General features: G+C 33.6%; 1 protein-coding gene across 3 annotated transcripts in view; it reads left to right on the forward strand.

Annotated features, from left to right (window-relative positions):
• LOC146997197 (uncharacterized) overlaps nucleotides 1–13,541 on the forward strand; it is a 919,946-nt gene that overhangs the window by 372,980 nt on the left and 533,425 nt on the right. The gene's annotated exons all lie outside the window — the stretch shown is intronic.

A 13,541-nucleotide genomic window follows, 5' to 3' on the forward strand; every position in this document is an offset into this window, starting at 1 on the left:
ACAGCTAATGAAGAACTGTCATAGCTTTTGTCATAGTGATGTAAATCGTATCTGAAAATTAGTATTATAATGATGTGATATAAATAGTACATGAAAGTAGTGATATAAGTAGGAGAATCGTTATTACAGTGATGTAATGAACAGTTTTTATTACAGTGATATAAGTAGTCTCTGAAATTAGCGCTATAATATCTGAAATTAGTGATATAAGTAGTATCTGTAAGTTAGCGTTTCGGTTATTAAACAATTATTAAAGTAATATAATTAATAGTTTTTGCTACAGTGCTAACAGCACTGTAATGGTATAGATAATATTAGCACTAAAATGGTTATAATTAGCACTATAAAATAGTATCCGAAAGTTGTGATATAAGTAGTTCATGAATAATCATTATTGAATACAAGTAGCCGCCTGAAATAATTGTAGAGTCGTAAGTTTTTTTTTTTCTTTTTTTTAAGCAGGAGATGTGAAACATATGCAGTGCCTCCTCCGGGACTCGAACCCTGGAACTCTCGAATATGCGCCGAGTATGCTTCCAATTGCATCACGAAGGCATGTGGAAAGAAGGAAGAAAATACCTTTTATATTCTCCTTTTAAAGGCGACTGGGGAAAGAGGGGACCCAGTCGTTAAATCCTTGTGGTTTCGAATTATCGACCACCGCCTTTTTAGTTCAGGCGCCACGGTAGAGTCATTAGGTCATTTTGAAGCAGAAGATATCAAAAATAAGCAATGCCCTCACCGGGATTCGAACTTCTCGAATACGCGCCCAGTGTGCTACTGTTACACCACGAAGGCAAGGAGGGAGAAAATACATTATATAATTAATATAAAAAAAGGGAAATGTCTAATTGTATAAATTTTTATAATTTGATAATAATAAAAAAGAGGTAGATTAAATTTGAAAGAAAAGTTGTATATCTTACATTTTGCCAAATGGGGACGCATTCCGTTAAAATTGCTCAGTTTTCTTATTCAATTTAAGACAAAAATATTGTATCCTCTGCGAGGGGCAACATATTGCTTTTAAATTGCTGAGCTAATTGATTACATTTGAAAGGTAAATAAATATCTATATTTTGCCGCATGAAATATAGAAACTAAGCCAGAAGTTACATTAAGCTGCAATATTTATAAAACAGTTGGAAGAATCACTTCAAGTTGGCCTAAACAAGTCGTTTGGAACTTTTTCCCCTTCTTTTTTATACATTACTGATTATTTACAATTAAAGTGCTTACTAATATGGAATAAAAACGTCTTCCAAATATTATGCATCTCCTGTTATCACTGGTGTTGACTGGGGCATTTATTTTTCTCCCTCTTCGTAGTCTCCGAAGACAGCTTCGTTTTATGCTTGTTTGTTATGTGATGGTATTTTTTTATTGTTCAGCATTAAGCAATACAAATTTTTCTTTAGACAGAAAAGTCGCGCACCCCGCTTAATCCTTCCTTGACGCTCATTATATGATTGAATTGAAGTGTTCAGAAGGGATTCTAATTAATTTCTTCAAGTGTAATACAGTAAAGAATAAATTTAGTACATAAGTTATCTATTTTCTTCTTTGAACTTCTAATTTTAATAGTAAGCAACCGTAACCGGTAGATGGAAGTGACGTCACAGAAAAGGGGCATAGCCTAAGAAGCCGTAATCTGGAGTCACGTCACACACGGTAAACAAGATAGACGCAGAGATGTTGAATGACGATATTCTTGATAGTTTCGTTGGGGCAGCAAAGATGTTTTGGAAAGTTTAACGTCATTCAGATGTATATATTCCACTTCCAGGTGTCAAGTGATTCGAAGATGGCGGCTTTATAGGCCACGCCACTTCTCTGTGACGTCATTTCCACCTACTAGTTACGGTCGCTTACTACTGTTATTTCTTTTATTACTGTTGTTATAATTATTTATTTTGTAGATCACAAAATTATAATCATTATTTATTTTGTGCATCGTAAAATCATTGTTCTTATTAATTTTTGTTTGGTTTGGTTTAGCCGGGTTATGCCAAAGCACAGAGGAGTTATCTCCCTATGGGGAAGACCACCTTCGTGAAGGAATTTTAGAAGAAACTTGTTCACATTCATATTACTCATAGGAAAACCACAAGAATTTCTATTCAGACAATCTGTTCGTCGGGATTAGAATACGGGTTGAACTACTAGTGTTCATTTCGATCGCTGCTGAGCATTATTTCTTTTGTACATCACGAAATTCAAATTCGAATCCCATTAAATATTTGAGATTCAAAACACAAAAGATGCTCAATAATAATTAACAATAATTGGAAAGATAATCACTAATAATTAGAGATAAATTCAAAAACTTTTAAGCGTAAAATTCAACAGATAATCACTCATTAAGTTCTGCAACTATGCCGCAATATATGTATGTTAATACTATATTGCAACATATACTTTTGAGTATAAATATTACGGCTTTTATTTCTACATATTACAGCTAAACATGAATTAAGATAGACTAGGTTTCATTTATTTTATCACAAATCAGACTTAGGTTGTCTGCTGAAACGAAAGCTCTTCCTAAGAGTGATTGGCTCGTATTCACTTTACATATAAAGAAAAACTACTATCATACAGACAGCCTCTTTGCCATGATTTGAACGTGATCGAACTTCTGGTAAACAGCAGTCTTATCGGCTCTTTCGCTAGTAGACCTAGCTTCTATGGATTACATAAAGGAAAAATGTTATCTGAAATGGATCAATCGTAATTAGTGTTTCCTTAGAAAATCATTCACGAAGGCATTCCTACCCTCTGTTGTTAAAGAAACGAAACGGATAGCAAACCATAATAATTATTAGAAGAGTCAGATAAAAGTAGTGGCAATGCATCGGTAATTCTAAAAAGATTTTATTACTGTGGTTCAAAGATTTATTCCTCTTAGACAGATAGCCCTCGTGAGCTTTGCCGTAATCAATTAAACCAAACCCATCAAAGATATACAGTCCTTCAATATAATCGTCTTTCATGGTTATCGCCTTCTGGGCCGAATTATTGAAAAGAGACTAGATAACTGTATAGCGTATTTCTTCCGCCTTCTTAGCGTGCCTTTGTGATTTAGTGGGCGCGTATTCCATAGGTCCGTGGTTTGATTGCTCATTTTTCATCTTTCCTCTTCAAAAATACCTAATGTCTCTACAGTGACGCCCAAACTAAAAGGGTGGTGGATGATGATTCTCCACACCCAGGATTTTGGCGATAGGGTCCCCTAAAACCCCAGTTTCCCTTTAAAAGGGGGAGTATATAACGTATTTCTCCCGCCTTTGTAGCGTGCTTTCATGGTGTAGTGGTCTGCATGCTAGGCGCATATTCCAGAAATTCGTGGTTCAATTCCCGGCGAAGGCGTTGCATATTTTTCATCTTTTCTGCTTTCCAAAAATATCTCTACAAGTACATATTGTATACGCCCATTACATAATACTCATTACATAAAATTTAAATTACACAATATTTATTACATAATACGCATACTTCTATTACATAAATCTATACTTGCTCCTATTACATAAATTCATAAGGACTCCCATTACATAACTCTCGTTACATGATAATCCCGTTGCATTATCCTCGTTACATATATATACATTAATAATCGTAATATAAATGCATACATTCTCCCTTTGCATAATACACGTTCCATGATAGTCATTACGTAATTACTTGTTATATGATACCCTTTTATATGATGCTCATTACATAAATACATCCATACTGCAGTTACATATTACTCGTTACATAAATATTCCGGTACATGATACTCGCTCTATCATCCTCTCATTACATAATTCTCGTTACATAAATACGAGTTACAGCATAATAAAGTTACGTAAACACATCTTAGATACTTCCTAGTTCAGAAAAGAACTGTTATTTCCTCTATCCGCAAACATCATATGAGTAAAATTTCCAGTCGAAGAACTTCCACTTCTGTCCCATAACGACGGCCTGAATAACCTCCTTTATGTTTATCTAATAAATCTTTTGCAATAGTCTGTAGTTTCTTTTTCTCCCTTTGGCGAAGAGATCATAGTTATATGGACTCATGTCCAAGCAGTACGAAGGGTGCTCCAAAACCTCCCTTCGCAACCGTCGCAGCAGATCGGTGACAATTCTAGCATTTTGACAACATACATTCTCATGAAGGGGAAAGGATTGTTACCACCAGTGTCTTCCTTTGCTAAAAAATGTTGGAAACCTGCGATATCTTAGGTGTCATAATATATTTATTTGACATTAAAACTGCTGTTTATTCGATGCGAGCCGCATTAAAGTTTCTAGGAGCCGCAGTCTGAAGCGTCTTATGCAGCGTTCTTTATGTAATTGAATAATAATCATAATAATAATAATAATAAATTACTAATTGTTCAAAATGCATGTCTCATAGCACGATCACTCTTTGAAGACTTAAGATACAGTTGTGTACATCATTAATCCGTTCCAGATCATTGGACGTATACCAAACGAACTTTTCCAGTAAGAAATAAAGGATAAAGAAATAAATGCATAAATGAATGACTGCACATAATATTATACATAAAAATTTTCTGCTAATCAAATCAAAATCAATTTTACAATAAGTTCTGAGGTCTCCAATCTTTCTTTAGTAATCAGCTCCCCTCCCCCCCCCCACGCAAAGTTAGCCAATTAAATAAGCCACTTTTTTTCACAACCGTAGATACTGTCATTCTCGGCATATGGTATATAGGCTCAGTATACGCATGCCATCTTCATACTTGTCAGTAATGTCTTATTTCATCTCCATAACGATCATAACTATTTTTTTCGTTGCTGGTCCTAAAAGTCCCTGTTAGTGAATTTACAAAATGCTTAAGCGAAAAAACATTCAGAGTTAAAGGAGCAGGTTGTTTGTAGAATAGTAGCAACTGGCGTACTGATGGGCACGAGCAGGCGTATTACTGTCTCTAAAGACCATAGAGCGTAGTCATGACTCATAGAGTCCAAACAAATCTCCAATATCAACAAAAAATTTCGATTCCAAACGAGACGTATACTAAATTGAACGTATATCAAAGCATGCGTATACCCAGGGATCCTTATACTAGAAGAGTTATTTCAAAAATAAAACTACTTCTTGTTCGATATGAGCCGCATTTAAGAGTTCCAAGAACTGCAACTAAGACGCAGTTCAAAATTGCAGAATTTTCACAGCTCTATAATTAAATAATGAAGAATCTGTATGAATAAATGACTGTGGAAACTCGACGATACCTACAGCCACCCGATTTTTGAAAACGTAATCACCCGTCCGCCTCGAAGCCCGTTGCACCCCGAATTTCGCATGCGCTTTTTAGATTTATTTTGTGCAAATTGAATGAAATTTTGTTCGGCAAACTCGGCAATATAAAAGCAGTGTTTCCCCACTAAGTACATTGCAAAACTTTTGCCTTTCGAATTTAATCGAGGACTTAAACATAAGCCGTAATAAAATACGTTATCTTCGGCGTCACAGTGTCTTGGCGTCCGGCTATTTCATTTTAATTGATTATTACTTGAATTTAATAAGAATTTTTCTGTCTGAATCAGTTAACAAAGTAAGTTATTTCAAAGCAATAACCGCAATTATAAACAAGTATAGGATACATTAAATATGATGAATGCTGAAGAATTTTCACACGAGTTATTAGCTCGAGTCCAGACAGGCAAGGCAACTAAATACAATTTTATATCAACAGTCGAATTAAAAAATAAAACAAATATAATTAAGAAGAGAGTTTATTGTTCAAATCATCACTAAAGGATATATTAAATTTGAAAGATAAATATCTTAAACTTTGACGAATGGCAGCACGCTCGTGCATGAAAACTAAAAACATTTTATTTCTAGTAATCGCAGCATATCGTTTTTATATCACTAAATTTTTATAAGGATTTCATTAAATTCGCATAAAATATAAAATAAATTTTTAAAAATTTTAAATTTGTATTTCGAGGTATACGTGTTCGACTGTTAAATACTGAAGTGGTTCTAAGTAACACCGTTTTTCCACAACGCGACGAATATGCATACGAACCCTTCATCATTCAATAGTAGAGATTCAAAATCCCATAAAATCACACTAGCTGAACTCATTAAAATTATTATACACATAACCCGGCCTTTATTTTTGACATATATTTCCAGTTACAGAAATGTTTTTAAACGATTCAAAGATTCCTATTTTAGCATTCATTTTTAGTTTTAAAGAAGTCAGTTTTTTAAAAATTGCAAAACGGTCCTCAAATGCCTCTACTAATATTTAGGAAAGTTCTACAAAAACAAGAACAGAAGTTAAAAGAACAAAATCTGACTTGGGCATGACATGGTTTCTTGTACAGCCTGTTAAATTATACACATATTTTGCTTCACTTCATTTAAACTTATTTTCTCAAATTATTTTAACTTAATTAAATGATCTCCCAAAGCAAGTCGAAAAGGACATCAAAAATTGCATTTAAAAAAAAATAAATATCTCCTTCAATTTCGGTCGCACGGCAGTCGAACTTCTTATATAATTTTATGTCTTCATAACGAGTGAAAAACTTTTCCAAATATAAATTCTAGAAAACACTGGCAGGCTTCAGCCAATTTGTAATATCATTTACAGTCATTCTTTTGCACGATTACCAGATTATGATTCTAAAGTCATAAAACTTAACCAGAATCTTAATAACGCATTTGTAAATTTGTTAACTTATAAATTATGTGAAAATACCAAATGTAACACAATTGTAAATTAAACAAAGGGAATCACAAAATAATAGCCTTCAAATGAGTTCAAACCGAAGAAATCCAAGCTAGAATTGTTCTAATGTATTTATTAACCAACCCCTTAAAGAAAATTGAAGATGACGTCAGAAATGGCAAATTTTGAAATTAAATATTTTGGTCAGCTTTCTTCGTACTGGGGTCAAACATTTCGTGTTTTATTTTTGCTTTTCTGTACAAAGTAAAAGAAGTATTACAGAAAAGTATACTTCTTTTACTTTATACAGTAAAAGAAGTATTTTCGGGTATGATATTTCCACAGAAATATCCATTTTGAACCGTTCTCGAATCCTATTTACTACTATCTGTGACGTTTGTACATGAAGTCTGTACGGACAGAATAAAAGAGTCTTTTTTTCCAAAACGGGTTATGGTAAATCGTTGAAATTTTGGGACGGCTACCCTTTTTTATTGCAATCGGCAATGCCAAAAGTTTAATATAAAGGCCGAGTTATGACTTTTAAGACTAATGACTCATATAAGAGCAGAGTCGCAGCTAGGGTTTTCAGCGCCCAGGGACAACTGAAGATTTCACGCCCCCTACTGCCTTGCCAAGGATGGAAAACATTTAATTCTAAAATGTCGTAACATCGGTTTGGCGGCCCTTGGATTCTGCGCCCGGGGACAGATGCCCCACTTGCCCCCTTCTAGCTACGTCCCTGTATAAGAATAATAACTTATATATATATATATACATATATGATAATTTATTTACTAGTGGATAATTTAAAATCATCTTGAAGTCATTGCTCGTTCTTTATTTTCGCAGATGTTTATAGTAGTCATACTTCCAGTTTCAGTTTATTTTGAATAACGTAAATATTCATGTTTTGGCAATATGAAATTTGTAAAAAAAAAAAAAAAAAAAAAAAAAAAAAAATAGTTGGGGCCAAATAACGAAATATAACTTTTAATGCAGTGTTCCGGTTCCTATTTTTATAATTAAAGTAGTCCGTTATGAAAAAATAAAATTATAAAAAGTTTGACTCCCATACGACCACACTTCAGCGGGATATTTAATTTCAAAAATTGCAATTTTTGATGCCATTTTCGACTTGTCTCGAGGAATTGATTCATTAAGTTATAATGGGGACTAGAGGAATGTATAAAATGGTTATATTTCGTAATTTTTATAAATTTCTTTCCCTTTTTTTAAAATTTCAGAATACGAATGCATGAATCTTTGCGTTATTGAAAATATTTTTTAGTTGGAATAACACCAATTGTTGCGAAAATGAAGAATTTGCAGAAACGGTGTCTGTTTCATCCTTTCTCATAATAGGTCCCACAGTGGGCTAGTAATTCAGAAAAAAATGAAACTATTGATTATTAAAAAGCACAAGTTCTCCTTCAAGAATCATACTACAGTCCACGTCACTTAATGTGGTCTCATTGTCCGTGACTATTTGGATAACATTAAATGATGAGAAAAAAAATCACCTTCAAAATAGCAATGGAATTTAACTAAATTAAAATAAATATTATAAGAAACATATGAATAAGTACTTTCACAGGATTTTAACTGCGAAAAAAGTCATTATTAATGCATTATTTCCAAGTGTCGTGCAGAAGTTGAGTTACAAACCGTATTTTATGCTTCTCGAATTTTTTGACCGGTGCTCTATTCGTAATCTTAGTGTTCGGAGGGTGTCTCTTATATCAGCATTTAAAAGGAAATTCTCTGGTTTCATCTTTACGTTCTTCAGAAAGTTCATTATATGGTTTTTTGGATTAGTTTCAGAAAGCTGATATCTTCCGTCTTTTTCTGTCTGAAGAAGGAAGATCCCTGTCGGATCGTTCTGGAAATCATCACAGTTAATAAAAGTGTGCAAAAGTTGCTTTTTTTTGCGTAATTTTATATAGTCGACTAAAATAAAAATTAAGCCGTTTCTTGACATGATCCCTTTCTTTGTGACATTTCGTGGAAATTTTTCAGTCGTTTAAAAATTAAAAAAAAAAAAAAAAAAAAAAAAAAAAATTTGATCTTTTTTGCAGAATATAGTTAAAAAATTCATTTTATAATATTTAGATTCTCTTAACCGAATTGTTGATCCCAATAAGCAATGTATTTTCCATGTTTCCGTATACAAACGGAAGGGACTTCGGCAATTCGATAACGATATCCGAATGATAGCGTTAACCGCGATCTCAGTACGTGGTATCAACTGCATTTCAAAAATGTTATTTCAAAACTAAAACTACTATTTGCTGCATCCGAGTCACATTAGGCTGCCGAAACCTCAGCTAACTACTATCGCTGACATGCAGCGTCTTCTGGAGCAAACGATCGCCAAGTCTGGCAATCCGGGGTGGTCGTGACGTCATCTTGCTACAACAGGTGAGTGTTTGAAGAAGTCGAATGCTTAGTCTGTGGAGCGTAGCATTGGATTCTGTGAGAAAGTTTGCTCTTAGGGATTGACCTTTGATCGGGCAGATGACGCTTCCTCGCCCTCCCTTCCTCTGCCCCACCCTCTTGCTCCGCACGCCAGAACAGAACTACCGGAAATGTCTTCATGTTGTGCTATAGGCTCATAACCCTTTATTCGCTTTCGTTTCTTGTTTGATACCCATCCTGACGTCATCATTGATTGGAGTTGAGTTAAGTCATGTCTTGGGAGGCGGAAGAAAATTATATCACGGTCTTTTTTTTTAGGGGGGAGGGCAATCGAGATGTCCATACGCGTTCGAACTTGCATTTTGAATAACCTTGAAGAGCTATGTTTTTCAATGGAACGCGAACAGCTACCTAAACAGTTGTTCTAAAAAATATGCTTCGTGCATTTATTGCTTTTGAATCACTTCGTTTGCTATTCATTGACGGAAAGATTAATTTTTGGACTAAGTATCTTAAGCTTTACTAAATGGGAGCACGCTGGTGCTTGGAAATTATAAGTGTTCTATTCGAAACAGTTACGACACATTCCTTTCAAAAAAAAGACTTTATGGATTAAAATCGAAAGATTTTGCCGAATTGAAAGATCTTACATTTTGGCGAATGGCAAGAATCTGGCGAGCTGGAGATAAAAATGCTTTATTTAGAACAAACAGTGTTGCCTTTCGTCGCCTTAAATTGCAGAATTTGCTAAACAAAAATTCGTTACATTTGTACAAAATAAGAAATAAATGAAAATCAAATTCGAAATTCAATATTCCATGTTCGGGTGGAGGACCACGTGTATTAAAAATTCGGTGGCTCTAGCTGCCATCGTTTTTCCGCAATGCGAGTAACAGGCAGACACGCAGATTTTTTATCATTTAATTTTCTTTTAAATGATACATGACGATAACATTTGGTGGAAACATTTTGAAAAGTGATTCGTATGCAAAAGTGATACAGATAAAAAGTTAGGGTACTTTTCCGTTTTGCCGGCGCAAGCGATAAAGTCGCCAATAATGGTACAACGATGCCAAACTGAATATTCTCGCTGGTAACCTTTTACGCCTCATTTTCAAAACAAGTCGCAGCTTTTTCTTATCAGATTGATTGTTTCTTTCAATGCTGGCATATTATTACATAGAATTTTTATCAGATAGTTCAGTTTTATGTCTAAGGCCATTTTTGGTAATTAAGTCAATTGGGATGCAATCACAACGCTTACCCGAAGCCGAAAATTTAGAAAAGGAAAGTCAAGGGTTCATCAATTCTAATGAGAATGCATTAGTGAAGTTAAGCAGTTTAACATAATTTCTGAGTAAGCTATTCGTACGCATAGAAATATTTCTTGCATTTAAACTTGGGTTCCAAATTAAGATTTAACTTGAAATTAATGTAGATAATTACTGAGAGCATTAGATTTTTCTAGAGTAGTTTACGTGTGATGAGATCGCTTGGTGTCACGTGATATGAACCTGCGAATTAGTATGTTGAACTATGAAAGCATAGTAAATTCTTAAATTAATGTCTTTTTACAAATTTATTGTCTTTATTTATTGGCTTTTTATAAAGTTTTAAACGATATTAAAATGTTTATGCCTTCAAAAAGAGAATTCTTAGAACTAAAATTTTTTAAATATTTTTTATGTGTATACTGTTTGTTGTCGCCAATAAAGTCTGCTTGGCGAGATTTGCGCCGGCGAAACGGAAAAGTACCAAAGTTAGTTTCGAGATTAATAGCACATTTGGTGCTAAAAAAAAATTATATATATCACGATTTTAATGAATCCAAGTAATGTTACTCAATTCAGGTTCTAATGTATCCAACTAGCAATTACTGATAATTGAAATGAATATGCATTTAATGCTTTTAAATCGTTTAGTTCTCGAACTTTTTCAAGTGATAACCACTTTTAGAATATTTCGCGGACCAGTGCCATCCGAATTTGGATAATTTTGATCGTTCAAATTAAATAAATATTGGTTCTCACAATTCATGCCAGCAGTTGTTCTAGGTGCGATAAATCGTTTTAAGATTAAATTTTAAAAAACCTAAACCAAATTTTGACTAAATCGCTTAACCGTATTGCATTATCATCCGCAGCCAGTTTTATACAAAATTTGAACTCAATATTTCATCAGGAAATTGGTTAAATATCGATTACAAACACCATGAATGAACTACATAAGACCTTATAAACTGGGTAGAGATAAAAACAGTGATTCTCCGAAATTAGATTGGGCAGTATGTTGTTGTTGATTGTTCAGTGTTATGATTAATCATTGAATTTATCTTTTGAAGAAATGTACTCGGATTAGCTACAACTACGCTAAATAACTAATATTAAATAATTTAAACTTTGTGTGGTTTATATGGGGAAGGCATCTAAATTAGTCTTCTTACCTTGGAGCAATGTTCTATGGTTTTTTAAGTTGCTAATGTTAATGTTTCTTAAGTAATCTTGCTTACTAATATCACTGTTACTCACTAATGACATTATTATCACTGGTATCCACTAATGTCACTTATGCTGATGTTTCTTATCTAAATCACAAATGGCACTAACTGTTACTCATTAATGTAACTGTTCGTCACTAATGTCAGTCATATTGATGCTAGTTAACTAATGTTACTAATTACTCACTAATGTGACTTAACCGATGGTAGAGTAGGGTAACTTAATGTAATATAACGCATCAAAACTTTTGGACAGCCTTTGCTAAACACGCTTCTAACATAAAAAATAATTAAATGACTGTATAAAGCATTTCCTAGAAAAGTATTTCTTGACCTGAAGGGGACGCCTTCGTAACGGTACCTCATATAATAGAGGTTACAGAACCATTATTTGAGTCGACCACTGATCGAAAAGACCTTCACAGGGGTATTGCTACATAAAAATCATTAAAACATTATGTAAGCAGACCTTTATTCGAAAAAAGTGTAACGGTACGCAGGTGTTTGTCTAGCGCTGTTTCATTATATCGAGCTTTAGTACAGGTTAAATTACCATTACTTTTTTTCTACTGTAAAAATGTGGCGCTTTTTTTGTAAAAATCGACAATTTCTGGAAAAGACAAATTTTCAAAAAGCTATTACAACATTAAGATGTTGCTACCTATATGTATTCGAAAAGAAAGAGGCTTTCCTAACTACGGCACCTTCATATTGTTACGGTATGCAGGTGTCAGCACTTTTAAGTAAGGTGATCATTGTTCGAAAAGACAACTCTTCACATGAATGTGCAGCACATTTGTATAAATTTACTACTCTTCGAAGCGAGAAAATTTTTGATAAAGTTTTTCATATGGTGTTCACACATTTTTAGAAAAATTTCCATAAAGAATTTTTTTTTAAAGAAAAAGGCAATGTTTTCGTAATAAAACTTTCTGGCAGCAGCTTATTATTTGAAATGAGAAATATCGTCTTCTACCTTAGCACTCATTCTTTTTTCAAAATATCGCATGTAAACAATCTGTGAATTGAAGGATATTTTTTGGCACTTTCCTTAATTCAGAAACGTTGTGAAATGCATTGTAATAAAATTTCGAAGTGCAAAATAAGCAACATTGTTCATTGGAAAGGAAAAAACCGTTAATCATAATTTCTGCATGGAAAGAAGACTCAACATGTCTATTCCAAAAGGTACACGCGGTTTCTTACGTTTCTAAAGTTACGTCGTCAGTAACAAGAGAAAATCCGCTTACGCTAGAGTTCATTACAATATCTTTTAAACGTATTTTTGCAAAGTGCCTTAACGTTTCACCTATGAATTATTGGGCCTTTGGTCTGTTTGGGGAAAAAAATAAAACTTCTTTCTAAGCGTGAACCCACCGCGATGAATGGATTATGTAAAGTTTTGGAAGAGAAATGGAAATTTAATGAAAAGCCCTCTATTATATAAATTATCATGTTATTTATTTCAGAAGTCAGTTGCAAAGTCATTAAATATATCTGTAACAACAATAAATAAAATAATAAACCAAGATTTACAACTTAAAAAAGCTAAAAAACAATGTTTCCAAGCTTATGCGAGGCATGTAGCTCAAACCAGAATAATTTGCAGTACCCTGTATAAAAACTATTTAAAATGAAAATAGTACATCATAATCCTTGATGAAGTAGGGATTTACATAAATGACTGCAACAATAAAAGATCTCTTTCTTATCGGAAACGAAGCGGAAAAAATGCACAAACCTGGTCCCATCAAGCAAAGAAAACTTTAGTAAGGAGCCCACGATTGTGGCAGCATTCTCTTCCTCCCCCCAAAAAAAATTCAAAACAAGAAGAATTAAAATCAATTCTACGTACTCTCAAGAGAAAGTTTTACATCCGTTATTTACAGAAAAAATTCTGCTTCTTTATCCCAGTGACT

The sequence above is a fragment of the Stegodyphus dumicola genome, chromosome 5 (genome assembly GCF_044657685.1).
Source record: "Stegodyphus dumicola isolate Sdum_Otavi_A_Nest chromosome 5, ASM4465768v1".
NCBI classification, from domain to species: Eukaryota; Metazoa; Arthropoda; class Arachnida; order Araneae; family Eresidae; genus Stegodyphus; species Stegodyphus dumicola.